The sequence below is a fragment of the Pocillopora damicornis genome, chromosome 3 (assembly GCF_964200805.1).
Source record: "Pocillopora damicornis chromosome 3, jaPocDami1.2, whole genome shotgun sequence".
Taxonomy (NCBI): domain Eukaryota; kingdom Metazoa; phylum Cnidaria; class Anthozoa; order Scleractinia; family Pocilloporidae; genus Pocillopora; species Pocillopora damicornis.
This window is the reverse complement of record NC_142672.1, coordinates 15,873,700-15,885,541: the sequence shown is the minus strand read 5'-3', so window position 1 is coordinate 15,885,541 and position 11,842 is coordinate 15,873,700. Positions and strand designations below refer to the sequence as shown.

General features: G+C 40.3%; 1 protein-coding gene, 1 non-coding gene and 1 pseudogene across 2 annotated transcripts in view; 2 read left to right on the top strand and 1 right to left on the bottom strand.

The window, feature by feature from the left end:
* Positions 1–4,205, top strand: part of LOC149048490 (uncharacterized) — a 5,345-nt pseudogene extending 1,140 nt beyond the window's left edge.
* Positions 1–11,842, top strand: part of LOC113670182 (uncharacterized) — a 44,362-nt gene that overhangs the window by 11,438 nt on the left and 21,082 nt on the right. The window contains exons 10-14 of the transcript XR_016184729.1: positions 5,300–5,372; positions 6,273–6,653; positions 6,814–7,047; positions 8,026–8,439; positions 8,647–9,336. This is a non-coding gene — a transcript (uncharacterized LOC113670182). The remainder of the gene's footprint in view (positions 1–5,299; positions 5,373–6,272; positions 6,654–6,813; positions 7,048–8,025; positions 8,440–8,646; positions 9,337–11,842) is intronic.
* LOC113682717 (uncharacterized) overlaps positions 1–11,842 on the bottom strand; it is a 145,868-nt gene that overhangs the window by 120,808 nt on the left and 13,218 nt on the right. The window lies entirely within an intron of this gene.

The following is an 11,842-nucleotide window of genomic DNA, read 5'->3' as shown; positions in this document are numbered from 1 at the left end:
TCTTTACACCATGTTAAGAACTGTCCTACTAAGTCGGCAGACGGGTCACTATTCCTAGTGATAGGCGAAAGAATAGTGGAATCATCGGCATATTTAAAAAGCACAGGGCAACCATTAAAAAAAATCTCCAAATCGTTCAAAAATATATTAAAAAGATACGGTCCGCTTACACTACCTTGTGTGGTTCCTCTATTGACAAGTTTCCACTGTCCTAAAAAATTATAACTAACAACACGTTGTTGTCTTGCGTAGAGGAAACTATGATACCAATTGATAATGTACGGATTTAGAGGTAGCTGTTTCAGTTTGGCAGACAAAATAGCATGGTTCACAAAATCGAAAGCCTTACTGAAGTCCATGGTAAAAATTCGCACTGCGCTATAGTCACTACTATCTAAATACTTGTATGTCTGGTGCTGGATAGCGAGCAAGGCATTTGTGCAACTACCCGCCTGTCTATATGCAAATTGGGTGTGGCTCAGGTTGCTCTCAATGACTGACTGTGCTTGTGTACGATACACGACCTTCTCAAACAACCGGGCAATAACGGGAGTAACATTAATACCACGGTAGTCTGAGTCCTCTATAGGCATGTTCACTTTGGGGAGAGGATTAACATTTGCCCTTTTCCAGGAGTCTGGCCATGTATGAGTAGACAGCGACAGATTCCAAACGTGAGTGACGATTGGTGTGAGTAGCTCAGCACAGTCTTTCCAGATCCAGTACGGGAGGTCGTCTGGTCCCGTTGCGGTTTTCTTTACATGAACTAAGGTATTCCAGACACACCGCTCAGATATTATCGGGGGCTTTACACTGTCCGGGATATCCATATCACTAGGTCTAACGTAAGTGTCATCATAGCACAGGTTGGCGAAGTAGTCGTTCAGACGAACTAGAGAGTTCTTGTCCAAATTTATCAACGATGACCTGCGACGCTGCGATAGGGCGTCCACGCCCTTCCACCACGCTACCAATGGCAGCCAGTTTTCTTCTGTTCTCGGTTATCAGCTCAGAAATGCGCTTATTAAATAAAGACAGGCGTTCCTTATTGTTTAAAGATATATGGGACTTAGTCCTCAGCATACACTTGACTAATGGGGACATCCAAACTGGGTCACGCGATGACATGCGTACAGATTTTTGCGGCATAAACTTATTCATCACTGCACGAATCTTTACCTCAAGCACCTCGACCGCCTTGTTTATGTCCACCTCATTGAGGACGTCACTCCAGTCCAGCGCAGTGAGTGCCATATAAAATGACTGTTTCCGATGTTCCCTACAGTCCCGCACAAGAACTTTGCGGCGCATAGGTTTAAGCTTTAATCCCGCCGGTAAAACAAAGCCTTCATGGTCTGTCTTAATAAGCATATGTATGGAATATGCTTGACCGAACAGATCCGCTCGGTTGGTCATACAGTTATCCAAGCACGCGTTACCCCGCGTGGGAAAATCAACCACGAAATCCCAGCCAGACAAAGCCTTAAATTCTTGCATGTCCAAACGATTTACATCGCCACCACAGACAATAGCCGCTTCTGGGTGTTTGTTCAACACAAGGTCCACAAAAGATATTATATAATTAATTAAGTCGAGATCCCGGTAGCTATGCTTGGGAGGATTATACAGGCCGCAAATTAGCATAATGTGATCGGACGGCAACTGCACTGTTAAAGCAATAAATTCATATAAATTGGACCGATAGACATCCAAGACTTTAAGACTGTCTCTCACATAGACCGCAACACCCCCTTTTTTTCTTTTGTCCAAGTCTGCCCAACCTCTGTCCCGCCTGAACACATTGTAATTTGGGATATTCACCACGGCGTCCGGCATATTAGTGGAAAGATGAGTTTCACTGACAATACACACATCAATATCCTGAGATCTCAGGTCAGCCTCAAGCGCCACAGGTGCTCGTACACGACTTTTTGTTTTCGACAAACCACAAATGTTCGTAAACAAACATTTTGGGACAGCGAAACCCTTTGATTTAGAGGTGGATGTTTTGTCGGTTGTGTTGACACGCGGAATGTTAATTAAGTTACTCCGATCCACTTTCCGACCTTCAGCCTTGATGAAACGGCGGCCTTGCATCACCGGGATTTTCTTGGTTGAGATGGATCGTGAGATTCGAGCACTATGTTGCCCACGGTATTTCAGAATGCCGAGTGACTTGAACTGAGATAGAACGGCCGGAGATGGCTTGAAAGCTTTGTTTCGGAGAGACAAGAGTTCAGAGCATTTCAAAGACGCTGGCTTAGTTCGCATTAACATCGGGTAGTTCTTATTAACTCCTCCGAAACTCCTGTCTATCTCTGGACCCGGTTGTGACTCTACGTCCATATCTATAGTGATATCTAGCGTGATATATTTCTCCGGTACTGCAAGCAAGGTTAGACCATGGACGCCCCACAACACCACCGGCCGGCGAACTCTAAATTTAGGAGTAGTAAACTTGGATAAAAGCAGCCAAGTAGCCAAGTTACACTTCTTTAAGTGCATTGCAAATCAACTGCAGTCATTTCTTGCAAAGTATCAATCAAGCAAACCTATGCTACCATTTCTCGGTAATGATTTTTGTAAGATCATCAGGTCCCTGATGAAGAGATTTATTAGAAGTGATATACTTCAAGATGCTAGTAATGAACAACTAGTGAAGATCAAAGTTGCTGACCAGAAGATTCACGTGAATAACAAGAGAGTTGATGTTGGATTTGCTAGTGTAAAGTTGAAAGGCACTGTTAATTGCAAACTAAGTGAGAGGCAGGTTATGGAGTTTAGGATGGAAAACAAAACTTGTCTCATTCAACTCTTGGAGAAGATGCTAGAAAAGTGTCTTGCGTCTTATTTCCTTGTTCGGCATTTGTCATGTCTAAATCCAGTCAAGACAGCCTTAAACAAGGAAGCTTGTTCAGCAAAATTCAAGAAAGTCCTGAGATTTCTAGTTAATGCTGAAAGAGTTACAGAGGAAGAATATGACACTCTCCTGCAACAGTTTGCTATGTTCTTGGACAGCATTCCAGTTTTTGGGTCAGAAAGATTTGCTAACTTCCAATCAGCGGAAGACAGAGTAGGTACTCTCTTCTGTGAATGTATGGCAAACGAGAGCTACAAGAGTCTTTTCAGTGTTGTAAAAGTTATTCTAATTTTGTCACATGAACAGGCAGCAGTTGAGAGAGGTTTTAGTGTCAACAAAAAGTTAGAAGTTGAGAATTTGAAGGAACATACTCCAGTAGCTCAAAGGATTGTTTGTGACCATGTGAACAGTGTGGGAGGAGTATTGGAGGTTGAATAGAGCAAGCCCGTGCTGCTGTCAGTCAAGATGTTCAGACAACCGTACGAGAAATACCTTGATCAAGAAAGGCAGAAGAAAAAACTGAACCGGAACGGTCAAAAAGAAAGTGTGTGCTGGAAGAGATTGATGAAGTCAAAAAGAAGAAGAAGAGAATTGATGCTGAGATTAAGTCACTCAATGACACAGCCGATGTACTTTGCACCAAAGCAGAGACTACTGCTAAGTTAACCTTTGTCTCTCAGGTGAATGCCTTGAGGCGATCTGCAAAGGACGAACTTTATGATCTGGTTTCCTTAGAAAAAAAATTAAGTTCCTTGCTGGAAAAGCTGAAGGAATGATTCCATAGTATAGAATCATTCCTTCAGCTTTTGCAGCAAGGAACTTAATTCATTTTTGTACAGAATTCCTTCACTTTCGCTTTCAGTAGTCTCCTTGAATAGTGTTACACGCCTTAAAGGCCCTTTCTCATTGTTAAATGGTGCATAATTGATATGCATTCATCCAGTTTTCTGAGTCTATGTCCATTCTTGTTTGAAATTCCAAACTTTGCGGGTCCTCCATCTCTTCAAGACATTGCTGGAAGACATTATCGGTAGTGATGCGCATTCGCAATAACGTAAAACGTTCGAACAACATAAGCAGAGCTGTCTTCAGATTCCCTGGATTCCTATCCTTTGGTTGTGTGACATTATTTGCACTTACAGGAATTGCTTTTTTGGAGGAACTGTTGAAAATGTGATATTATGCCTGTGGAAACGGACTCCTTGAATATTGTTTTAAAGTCTTTGAAAAGTCCTGGAAAAGTCCTTGAATAAAAAGACATCAACCTGTATGAACCATGTATTGGTTGATGATTGATGGTCGAATGTTGTAGGTAGGGTCGAGAGTCTAAAAACATTGTGCAAACCGTTTAGAAAAGTATTGTATGATGTAACATCCTTTTGGCTTTGGAGCATGTGACAGCTTTAAATGGCCTCTTCGAAAAGTACGTGGGAGGGAAATAGTTCGGTTTGCCTTTGTAAAGAGGTAAATAAAATTGCGGAACAGCATCTTTAGCGTCCACGTTTCTTCTGCAGGTATTCGAGTTTATCCGGTATCACATACCAAAAATTACACCTCAAATCCGATAAAAAAATTGGCAATTAAAAAAAGATTTAGCGCCCAGTGTGACCGAGGTTACGTGAGATTGGAAAAAAGTTGTAGATTACGCAGTACACAAGCCACTGTTACAGACACAGCCACGATGCACATGGATCGAAAACAGGCACCAACGACTCGTGTACAAACAGATAACAACTAATTCCAGGAAAGATTTTAGTTTTAAGTTTGATTACAATTTTGACCCTCGACCAAAAGACTTTCAACTGGGACATGTTTAGCTCTGACTACAATTTTTTATGTATTAATAGAGTATGTGCAGTTTGCTTGTAATACCTTTGTACCTAGGACAGGAACTCCTTTAATTTTTGTAACCTGCTCATATTTCTATGTTCAGTTAGCTATAATCTAACTTTTATTTTGTCATGAATGAGATGTTTGATGAGAGTCAAGCGAAAATCCGTGCCCGTCCAGATTTTGTTACAGAATCATCAGCGGTCTTTAAACTAGGTTCTATCGAGATCATTTAGGGAGCACTACTCATCAGCTACAAAACAAATACGGTTTTGATAATGAAGCCTTATTCAACTGAAATGATGCACACAAATTTCGTTCAATTGATGTATAACGCACCAAATAGTCTGAAAGATAGTGGTTTTTCTAAGACGTTTGAGTGCATGATGCATTAAATCTGATTTTGGTCACGACAAGTGATCTAGTTTTGTGAGGGAAAAAGCAGGTGGAAATGAATTGGTTTAAATGTTGGAGTTAAGTTTGCGGTTCTGTCGATAGTTTTGGTCCTTTTTACCTCGAAATTGTACGCGGAATTCGATAAAATGGTTTGACTAGAAATCACAAAATGCTACAGTTGAAACTAATCAAGCTATAATCTTACTCTCTAAGGAGCTACATTTACCGTTTGGTCAAATGTTGGAATTCAGTCGCCTGTGGTTTCAAAAATATCATGAGACTAAAGGTAAGATGGAACCTTTTTTCATCCATAATGGCCACATTGGACAGTACAAAATTGGCTAACTTGCATTCTTGCTGGCGGTAAGTGAGAGAACTTGAGATGTCAAATAAAACACCCACGAGAATCAATCCCACACAAATTTTGATTAATTGAGACACAGCTGACCCTGTCAATACCTTGATATATACAGTTTTCTAAAAGGATGTTGTAATCGTATCCCCCATTTTAGGAGTTCAATTAAGTGAATTGCAATACAGTTTACAACATAACTGGTTGGTTCAATTTAACGTGAGCCTAATTTCACCAGACACGTCTGAGCGTGCGCATAAACCAAGGGTTGGACATTTCTTTATCATATTTTGTTCTCTGTTTGTCTTCTTCCCTCCTTCACTATTTTCCCCACTATCTTTCCACCTATTATCACGTTTGGCGCATGCTAATCCATTACCCAAGTTGATATTTGACGAATGTCCTGCATACCACTAGCATCAGGAATGTCAAAAGCGGCGTGAGAGTGAAGAATGGAAGAAGAAAAATGGTAAATTTTGAGCTTTGTCGTTGAAGTAGGAAAGACTGTTTGTTTTGTTACAAGTAAAGCACTAAGAAATAAAATATGCGTCCCAGACAAGGAATCGAGTCCTAGATCGGCTGACTTCACGATTTGATGCTCTGCCAGCAACGTATTAGGACGCTGTAAGGGTCAGATGTGAACCAAATAGCAGCCTAGCTCACCATCGAGTTCTTTGCAGCACGGTGTTAAAGCCTCTGAGTTGTAACTCTGACGTTGTGGTGCTTGATTCACCGCGGGGCACTTAGCCTCTTTCTTAGTCCTACCCGCGTGACAAAAGATAATCTTCTTTTATTACTAAGAGTTAACAAAAATTCTAATTTCGCCCACAACAGTAGGCGCGGCTGTCCAAGAAAGAAAGACCGGCAGAACGGAAAGCTTTCGCATACCAATTCAATTTGACAACGGAGAAAAGCCTCAATCTGAAGCGATGGTTGACAGCCACAAGGTGGATGAACGAGAAAATGCTCTGGAAGAAAGCAAGGGAGCCAACTGTACGAATGAAGAGGCTTACGCTTGCTTTGATAACACGGGTACCAACCGTAAACAAGCCTCTCTTGAGTTTACGTCACTCGTGGACAGTAAAGAACTATCAGCCAGTAGTCCTGGAGTTTTACAGCCAAGGAGGCCAAGGAAGTCAAAGGAAGACAAACAAGTCGAAAGCACAGCAGTAATTCTGAAAGGAGAGCAAAAGGCGGAGGATATTACGATAGGAGGTTTGATGAACTCTTTTGCGCAATTCCAGAATGTTTTACTGATAAACAGTTCCACTCTGCTCTCTCATTTTCCCTACCTATTCATTTATTTATTAGTCCTTGGGCTTGTTTCTTCCGTTGTCGACGGTAAAAACCGGATACCTCAATTTTGATCCTACAGGAACCAGCAGTAAAGAAAAGCTGAGTGAAGAAGGCCTCAATTACAAAGAAGCATGTCAAAACGAGAGAGGGGAAGGTAGTACCCCTCGAGAGGAAGAATGGACATCTTCTGGCCAAGGATCGGGTGAACAAAGCGGAGGGGGAAAGAAGGATGTAAAAGCTCTCGAGAAGAAAGAAAAGGATCAAGCTTTCACCAGTGGTGGCGTTATAAAAGAAGAAAAACGTCTTTCAAAAGGTATTTGGGCTTTTGATTATACATACCCGTTGCTGTGGTTACCTCAAGGACATGAAAATGTGGTCGTCATTGAGCCATATCTAATTAATGTCATGAAAATTATATTTAGATATAGGCTAAAAAAGTAAATTTTTCGATTGACAGACTTGTAGGAATTCTTTGTAGCTATAGTGAACACAACACATGTTTATTCGTCCACATTGATGTTTGCACGACTTACACAATTATTTTTCCCGTGAATCGGGTTACATAAATGACGCAAAATGATAAATCACGTGATCATTTCCATATACGGATTGCTGGAATAAATTAAAGTAAAATATTTACCACAGTAGCCTATCGCCTTAGTAATAATGACAGAGTTGAACATCTTTATAAAGCGTACCTCTCTTTAATGGTAATCATTTTGTCATTTTGAAGTTTTAATGTGTGTTCAGGACACTAAAGTATCCTGAAAGAGGTCATCTGCATTGTGGAAAAGATTTTTTTAATTGCCGTTACAAAATCATTAAATGTTTGAAAATTTTGTGTTGTTGCTGGTCAGCGCCATCCTGTCAAACAAGAAGATTCCAAATATTTGCACATGTTATGGTGTTTGAATTCTTATCAATTATCGGACGATACTAAGTAAAATATGGCCATTTGTTTCCAAAAGATAATCAAGATATTTTGCAATAGCCGATTTTATATATATTTTTTCCGTTATTATCCACTCTGGCTGTTTAGAGGAAATAGCAAGGACACAGCTGCGCATAAGCAGAATATCATTTGCTCTAATTTTAACCATTGTTCGATAAGTAGACCATGATTTGTAGTCAGTTACACTCAAGTTTCATGGTGAGCTCTAGGGCAATGACAAAGGAGAGACCAAGGTAATCGAGCTTTTTTGAAAGGGCAAATTTTTTTCATATGCGAGCGACTTGAAAAACTCATAAGTCGTAATACTAAATCAGCCCTTAACATCTTACAATCACGTAGGCCAGCCAACATCTGCACCTCAAGATCTCCAGCGTAAATCTTCGAAGGGTGACCTCGAGGAAGAGAACATATATTCCGGGCATACTACAGAAGAATGTGGAAGAAACCTTTCATTTGTTGACGTCACAAAGACGGAGAAGGGAGTGAAGGAAGATGCGAATGTTAGTGAGAGTCCCAAAGAGGTGCAAGATTCGAAGGCAACATTGCAGAAAGGAGCCTCCAAACCGCAACAACGAGGCATACAAACAACTTCCGGCCACGACTTGCTGCTTAAAAAGTCAGCTTCCTCAACTGCGAAGCAGCAAAAGATTAAGCAGTGCCCATGTAACCTTGTGAACCACGCTCATAAAGCATGGGAACACCACGCAAGCGGAGGAGGAGGGCAGGAAAACGACTCTAGGGAAATTGTTTTCTGTAAGTAACATTTGTAAGCGATGTTGTTGATCCGTAGTTATTACCTAACAAGCAACATAATTACGTGGATTCGTGAAAGGAAGTCTGGGAGTCGTCCGGAGTTATGACTCTGTGACTTGCAAGGGGAAAGATATTTTATAAGGAAGCCCCTTGTAAACACAAACTTTTGAAGGAACTAATTTATTTTGATTTTCCTGGTTTTGGTAGGTAAACCAAGGCCTTTCGGAGAGACAGAAAAGGGGTACTTCTACGAAAAGGGATCCGTCTTCCGTTATGAAGAAAATAAAGTTCGAGAATTCAAGTCACTTGCCAATTCCCATATTAATGGTCTTCCTTGGATAATAACGGATAAGGCGATAAAATTTACATGTGCTGTCTTGAATGGCGGCCAGAAAGGCACTCTACACCTTGGTGTTGCAGACGATGTAAAGAAAGAATCAGGGTACAAACATGGCGAAATTGTGGGAATTCATATTGCCGACATGAAAGATGATATCAACAAAGCGTTACAAGCCGGGCTGGATGACCACATGTTAAGCGATGCAGGACCGCTCCAGAAAGGCGGAGAACAAAACTGTATCGCTGTTCACTACGTTCCTGTTACGATTCAAGGAAACCGCTCTAAATTGTTTGTTGCAGAAATAGAGGTAGCGAGAGACTGGCGATTCTGTAAGAAAAAGGTTTATTACTCCAAAACCTGGCGCTCGAAACACGTCACAGACTGCACTGGACAGAAGGCATTGGATACTTATTTCAAAGTGAAAGCCAATGAGTTTGATGACGTAGAAATTCGTACCATTGCATCATCTAGCCATGTGAAGCCGTTTGAAGTCTACAGACAGGTGAAGGAACCACTCGAAGTAAAATACAAGGAATGGAAAAAGAAGGAAGAGCAAGGTTAGGACTCACACGCTGGCGTCATCTTGTTAGTACTAAAGATAAATATCGTTTTCATTTTGATTGAAGTATTCTGAAGAGTTAAATGAACATCGAACTTTACAGCCCTATAGCCTCATAAGAAGTGACAGGTTTCCCAGTACAATACAGCCTCAATACATTAATATTCAACTTTGCTCTTGGTTATCTCAGTTTTGCTTTTTCATTGGCGAGAAACTTAACAGTAATCATCAATCGAATTGAAGAACTTTTGATGTTGTATTAATTGTTTTGTTTCCTTTTTAATTATTACTAGTTCAGGTACCAGCGGATTATTTTTTAAAAATTTTTTGTCTTTGTCTATTTTTTGTTTACAATCATGTTGAGTAGAAAAAGGGACTGAAGGAGGATGCAATTGTCAGTGTGAGTCCTAAAGAGGTGCAAGCTTCCATAATCATCTTTATTGAGGAAACTTTTTCATAAAACTAGATATATATAGTAAAAACAACAAAGCTATAAAATTGCAAAGGGATTAAAAAGATACAAAAAATGCACAAAAATTAAAAATAAGTATAAGTAAAAATTAAACGTAAGTAGCTATATTAAAAACTTAAAAACATTACGTTTAAAACTATTTACATTCCTTGAGTCTTTGATCGTCTGATTGAGGGAGTTAAAATCGGAAACGGCATGATAATGTGTTCTTTGCTTCCCCCAATTTCTTTTGACACGTGGTAATCTAAAATTGCCTTTGTTACGTGTATTATGCCTATGAAGTACGTCTTGTCTAATTAAGTCTATATCGTGATTAATTAAGCCATTGATGCATTTGTATACGTGTACACACCTTCTTTGAAATCGCCTTTTCTCTAGAGGCAGCCACTTGAGAACGGCTAATGCCTCATTGGAGGATGAGTACAATGGTCTATTTAAAATAACTTTAGCGGCCTCATTTTGCAAAACTTGCAAGCTAGACATAAGGGTAATATTATGTTTATCGCCCCATACAAGATCAGCATATTCAAAAAGGGGCATAACAAGACTTTTATAGAAAAGTAGACGCGCCCTGAAAGGCAATAAATGCTTTATACGCTTGAGAAGCCCAAGCCTCTGATTGATTTTCCCAGTTAGGTTTCTCAATATGATCAGTCCATGTGAAATCCGAAGATATATGTATACCGAGGTATTTAAAGCTGCGAACATTACTTATACTATGATCTAAAATTGAGACAGTCAAATCTACTTTGCTTTCGCGTTTCCTATTACTACCGATAAGCATGCATTTAGTTTTGTCCAAATTTAAAGTCAGTTTGTGATCATGAAGCCATTTCGCCACACCCAGTAGATCGTTATTTAACTTATCACTCAACTCCTTTGAGGATGTACCATAGCAATAAATCACAGTGTCGTGTGCATAAAGTGACGCGTAGCAGGAGTTAAGCACATTTGGCAAGTTATTTATGTAAATTACAAACAACAGAGGCCCTAACATGCTACCCTGTGGCATCCCATGCGTGACTGGAAGTTCCTCAGATAACTCATTTCCACATGAGGTGCACTGTTGTCGACCAGTTAAGTAAGAAAGGAACCAATGAAGAGCTGTTTCAGAAAGGCCGATCTCGGATAGCTTGCATAACATTATTTGATGGTCTACCGTGTCAAATGCCTTGGTTAGATCGATGAACACGGCCCCGCAAAGCTTTCCTTGTTCCATGTTTAAGAGCACTTCATCAGCAAATGAGGTCAAAGCTGTTGTAGTTGAGAAACCCTTCCGGAAACCAAACTGCTTGTTGGACAATAAATTATTGGTAATCAAGTACTGATACAACTGCAAGTGTACCGCTCTATCCAAAATCTTGCTTAGCGTGGGGAGGATTGAGATGAGTTGGAAGCGTTAGTCCTGTCACCTGATTTAAACAATGCCGTGATTTTCGCGCATTTCCACAATTTGGGAAATTGACTAGTGCGAATTGAGAGATTCAAAAGTTTAACAACAGATGGTGCAATTGTGTGAGCTGAGATTTTAAGAAGTCTTGCGCTAATTTTGTCAAGACCAATCGCTTTGTTTGCTTTCAATGACAAAAGCTGCTCAAGCACAAAAGATTGATCCAATTCAGTCAACTCGAACTGGAAAAGCGGGTGTTTTGAAATGGAATTTAAATTCAAGACGGAAGTCTGTATTCTACTTGCTAGAATTCGGCCAATGGAAGCAAAGAAGCTATTCATTGAAGAAGCAATGGATTGGGATGTTATATGCTGAACACCATCAGAGATAATACACTGAATACTCTCTGAAGATGAGTTCCGATTGAATGCTTCGTTCACTGCTTTCCACACCTTTTCTGAGTCACCCTTGGCTTCCTCGATCATGTCACAGTAATATTTAGACTTGGCAGTTCGTACTAAGCCATTAACTTTGTTCCTAAGCTTTGCATACATAGACCAATGACGCGCCGACTTCGATTTTCGCGCTTTTCTATGCGCCCAGTCACGTTCTTTCATAGTATCACTTATTTGACTGTTCATC